This window comes from Silene latifolia, chromosome Y, assembly GCF_048544455.1.
Source record: "Silene latifolia isolate original U9 population chromosome Y, ASM4854445v1, whole genome shotgun sequence".
NCBI classification, from domain to species: domain Eukaryota; kingdom Viridiplantae; phylum Streptophyta; class Magnoliopsida; order Caryophyllales; family Caryophyllaceae; genus Silene; species Silene latifolia.
In genome coordinates this window covers 184,730,456-184,736,230 of record NC_133538.1, presented here as the reverse complement: position 1 = coordinate 184,736,230, position 5,775 = coordinate 184,730,456, and the positions used below count along the sequence as shown (strand labels likewise).

General features: G+C 38.5%; 1 non-coding gene across 1 annotated transcript; it reads left to right on the top strand.

Moving 5' to 3' along the window:
- The first annotated feature begins 756 nt into the window (after positions 1-756).
- LOC141634753 (small nucleolar RNA R71) lies at positions 757-863 on the top strand. The gene has a single exon (XR_012539477.1). It is a non-coding gene; the product is annotated as a small nucleolar RNA R71 (small nucleolar RNA).
- Positions 864-5,775: the final 4,912 nt, after the last annotated feature.

Sequence of the window (5,775 nt, the reverse complement as noted above, 5' to 3'; positions counted from 1 at the left end):
ATCTTGGTGTGATCTAGGATGTTGTTGATGGTGGTTTCCTTTGCTTGGCTATCTTTTTGCATTTGAGTGAAAAATTCTTGTTGATTCTTTTGCATTTGGAGGACCGCTTTTTGGACATCAAAACCTTGGTCATTTTGGTGATTCTATGGATTTTGATTTTGGTAACCTTGGTTTTGATTGTAAAAGGGTCTTTGATTTTGGTTTCTCATGGGTGGTGGAGTGTATGTTGTTTGAGGGTTTTGAACATTTTGGCTTTTTTATGAGAGATTTGGATGGAATTTGGTGTTTTCATTGTAAAAGTTGGAATAAGGGATACCACTCTTGTATGCTTGGAAAACATTCACTTGTTCATTTGTTCCCCTACATTCACCTTGGTCATGTCCCAAAGTTCCACAATTCTCACATATCCCACTTGGGATTGATGAGGATGCCGTCATGGCATTAACATGATGCTTTGATGATTTTGAGTTTTCTTCAAGTCTAGCCATAGCTTGTTCAAACTTCAAGTTGATTGTGTCAATGTGAGCACTAAGTTGAGCACCCAATTGAGTAACGGAGTCCACTTCATGCTTTCCTCCTCTAGTAGCCTTGCGAGGTCTACTATATTGTGAGTTATGGACCGCCATTTCCTCAATCTTGTTCCATGTTTGATTGTCATCAACTTCGGTGAACATTCCATTTGATCCCATATTGAGAATGTTCCTAGAATCTTCATATAAACCGTTCCAAAATTGTTGTACCAAAAACCATTCGCTAAGTCCATGGTGAGGACATGAGCGACAAATTCCCTTGAACCGCTCCCAAGCTTTATACAAAGATTCTTCATCCCTTTGCTTAAAACCCGTGATTTGAGCTCTTAGCATGTTAGTCTTTTCCGGTGGGTAGAATGTTTTGTAGAAAGCTAGAGCCAACTTCTTCCAAGAATCTATTCCGAGGGTGGCCTTATCAAGGCCCTTCAACCATTGCTTCGCGGTGCCGATTAGAGAAAAAGGAAATAAGACCCATCTAATTTGGTCTTGAGTCACGCCCGTTTGAGAGATTCCATCACAATAGTCGCAAAAGGTTTCCATATGAGAATGAGGGTCTTCACTAGGAATCCCCCCAAATTGGCTCCTCTCAACTAATTGGATGAAGGCGGACTTGGCAATAAAATTTCCGGTTAGATGTTGCGGTGTAGGAGTACCATTTGGTAGATTCTCCTCGGTGGGTACGGAGTGTGACGGGAATTTAGGCATTGTAGGTGGATTTTGTGGGGTATTGTGTAATGGGTTCTCCTCTCCTTCTATTGCGAAAGGGTTGATGAACTCACTAGTGGGTTGAACAACTTCACTAATACCTCTTAAATTCCTCCTAACAAGTCTCCTATTGTTCGTCAAGGTTCTTTCGATTTCACGGTCAAAAGGTAACAAATCACCTTGTAACCTTCTAGACATGCAAAATATCAAACAACTCGAAAACAATTAGAACAAACCTTGAGGAGTTTTAGTTCCCCAAGGCAAAGAAAAACACAACTAATAACAATAAAAAGGAAATCTAAATCAAACAAACACCGTCCCCGGCAACGACGCCATTTTTCATCGGTCCGTTTCGTGTTCACAATTAAAGGTGTGGTCGTTGGGTCACGTCCGAATCAAAACACAATTTATAGCTTCACAAACAACTCTACAATTAGTAAAGAGGCAAGTAAAGGTCGGATCCCAAGGGACGGGTATTGAAATGAGATTTCTATTGCAACTAGTGGTGTCTAAGGGGTGTCACAAATTGGGTTGATGTAGAAGGTCACTAAGCTAAAATAGCAATGAAAATAAACAAGCAAGATGAATTAAAGGGGTGTAAACAATTGATTAAAAGCACTAGGGTGTCATGGGATCATAGGGGAATCATGGGAATTGATCATACAAACATGTTCTCAAATTATAAGCAAGCAATTATTGTTGTGATGGATTGAGTTGGGTTATATCTTACAATCCTAGGAAAGTTTGGGTCCCGGAGCCGAATCGATTAGATTGTACAACACCTACAAGTCGACTTAATCTTCCCTACTCAACAACATGCATGGTCTAATGAGACTCGAGTTGGGGTATGTCTTACAAGTCTCATTGAAAAGATAGAAGATGATAGTAAATGCAAAGATTCATAGGCTTAGCATTTCATCAAATATATCATGTGCATGAGTTGAGATCAAAACAAGCAAGCAAATAAAACATGAAAGCATATTAATTTAAGCATGAATCATTCCCCATGTTGGTTTCCCCTAATCACCCATTAACCCTAGCTAAGAGACTACTCACTCATTATCATGTTGATCATGCTAGCAAGGTTGTCAATCATACCAACAATATGAAACATGATGAATAAATGAAAGTAATTAACAATAATTAAAAGGGATTAAGAGAATTATACCTACTAATGATTCCAATAATAAAGCAAAGATAAAAGAAGTACTTGAATGCTTGATTGAGAGGTTGTCAATCTCCCAACAATAACCCAAATAATCTTCAATTACCCAAAATAAAGGATGAACAAAAGAGAGATTAAGGAAATAAAACTTGTATTAGAACTTGATTAATTGTTGATTACAAAACTAAAGAGAGATTTGATTGATATTAACTACTCTAATTATTGATAAGAAGAACATGCTCCTCTAATTAGACTAATGGGGTATTTATAGTGGAAATTAGGGAGGATGCATTAGGGTTAACTAAGGTCTAAACTAGTAATTACACTTTTTAGATTGAGCAAGGAGGAGCCGGTATTTTTCGAAGGAAGGGCTTCTTTATTCGTAGCTTGGAGAAGAGGAAATCACGCCAGTCTTTGAATCCGGCGGAATAAGGTCGGGACGGGCGGATTCTGGCGATGGGGTCCGAGCGGATTCGAGGGAATCCGGGCGGATTGTGGAGGTGGAATCCGAGCGGATTAGAGGAAAGCCGCACGGATTGTGCAGCTGAGGGACGGCCGGATTGGTGACAATCCGCACGGATTGTCACTCAGCAAGACATCTTCTTCTTTTCTTCCCTTTTCTTCATAAATTCCTTGGGGATTTCCTTGGGGACTCAAGGATCCTTTCTCAACATTGCTCTTCTACTATAATATGTACAAAGGCCTTCTAATCTTGTCTCTCCTTGATGCTTGGTCATTGAATTCGATCAATTTAGTCTCGTTTTGCCATGAAAATGCAAGATTCTTACTCCTTTCCTACCAAGGGATCAAAATCTCAAAGAATATGCAAAACAAAGAACTAAAGATAAGAAATGACCCAAATATGCACTAAAAAGCATGGGAACAAGGCTAATTCGGGGGCTAAATATGCGCTAATTATGGTCACATCAGACGCACTAGCCCCCTTAGGACCTTTCAAAGACACTTTCTTTTGGGGACAGTCTATTCTAGCCTAATACTTACCTAGCTAGTCCATCCCGACAATCATCTCAAAACCATCCATAGGTAACTCCAACAAGTCAACTAGAAGATCAACTTGCCCAATAACCATGGACACCCCTTTATACAGTTTCCCACAAGACACTGACTCCCCAGACGGTAAAAAAACTTCATCTTTTATAAACACAAACTCTCCCAAATCCATAGACTTAGCTTGACTTGATGATACAAAAGAGTGCGACGCCCCTGAATCAAAGAGAATAAAAGTAGGAACGTTGTTAACAAGAAAAGTACTTGTGATCACGTGAGCATCATCCTTTGTAGCATGCTTATCCATCATGAAAAGTTTGCCACTGCTCTTTTGACCTCCCCCTTGCACTGTACTAGCTGATGTAGAAGGCTTGGCAACTGACACCTGATTGGTATCAGCCACCGGTCTTTGATAAGAATTACCGCCATTGTGTTTGGAACCACTGTTCTTGTTACTCTGCCCTCCTTGGTTGTTCCACGGCCCAGCTGGCCGGTTGCTAGCATAACTGTTGAACCATATAATTATATGATTTGTTTTGATAATGACAAGTGTGGTTTATAATGTATATACTCTTTGCACGTAATCGTTGTTAGTCTTTGTTAGATTTAATAAAGGGTACAGTAATAGTAAGCAATGTTATAGCATCCATGGCTATAACTTTGAAGATTTGTGAAGCATCATTGTAGTAATGTTATAACTGCTTAAGCTATAACATTGAAGATTCCTAAAGCATCATTGTGACTACTTCATTCACAAGTATGATGATCACTCAAGAAAAAGGCATGATCAAGTCTATAAGAAGCTCAAAATGAAGAGCTTATGATCAAGATGAAGAGATGATCCTACTACTGAAGATCTCCAGGAAGATTAGCTAGTATAGGACGTCATCTAATGACGATATCTTTGTAAATAATATTGGGAAGGAAAAGTTATAGTTACTTCACCTATAACTTTACTTAACAAAGCTTAATGTTATAGTCTTTTATACTATAACATTAGGTTGTAGTTTGAAGGCACGATTTTAAGGTTTTAAAATCAATTTTCTAAAGCTCAAATTATTTGTATATATTTTCGAAAATATGTGTATGTATGATAGACATGAGATACGGGTTTAATTAGGATGAATAATTTGTGTTTATCCTATTGGTTAGTAAAACGACTTACGAGTTGTCATGCTACCTAGCGTTTGCTATGTTATCTAAACCTAAACCCTAATCCACTTTCTTATTTCGGCTAGGGTTCGACCGTTGTGGGCTTATGAGCCGTGTTCAGGTCGATCTCTACTTACACAAGTAATCTATTGTGATAAATCTTAAATAGATTGACATAAGGTATTTTTATATCTTAAAACGATTATTGATACCGTCGTTCTAGTACCAAAAATAAATAACTAAAACAACTAACATAAGTTAGTGGAAGTAGGGTCGAACTCCATAGGGAGGCGGTCACTATCTACTCGTTATTCAGTCTATCTCTGGTCACAAAGTAGGGGGGTTTGTGTTGTTTAAACTAAACTAAAAACAAAATTAAAAGTAGTGAGAGAGATAAAGATGTGGTCAAATGTGAAAAGAGAGTGCTAGGATTGTCGGTTCACCATGGTTTCTTAAGAATGCAAAACTAGCGTCAAAGGTCGGCACAAATTCGGTCCGCAGGGTAGTGAAAAGGTCCTTCCGGTCCGGTATTCACCCTAAAACATTACTAACTTAGCTTCCGCCCTCATTAGAATGCTCTAATGTTCACCGCAGGTCTTACCCCTTTCAATCTTCCGATCCAGGTCAAGGTGTACCAAAGTTAATAGCTAAATGCATCGACTCAAGCAGCTAATTACAGTTAATAGCAGTGATTAACAACACAGTCCAAATTCAGCCAAACCTAATAATCTAATCTCAATACTTCCTAGTCACCATGGCTCTCCTATACCCTAGCACAAGAGATCTAGCTACTCATGATAGTAAATAAAGCATTAACGAAGGACAAAGCAAAATTAAACATGGTAAAGAGAGATAAGCAAAGGAGAATTGAAATAAATAGAGAAAGTAAAGAGAAATTACAGAGGTTTTGAATCCGGCAAAACAATAGCAGAGTAACGTCCAACAAGAATAGAAAAGTGTTTTTGAGATGTGGAAGAGAGATATCAGGAGAGAAGAAGGAAAGGAGAGAGACTAAACCTAATGACGTCTTTTCTATTTATAGGAGAGACAAATATTAAACCTAAAACACGAAATTAATGCTAAAAAGCCCGCGTCCAACAACTAAATACTCGATCGAGGACTTTCATATCACTCAATCAAACAAATCCAAGCTAAAACCTCTCGATCGAAGACTTTAGGTACTTGATCAAACACTTATAAAAAAGGCACCATTCG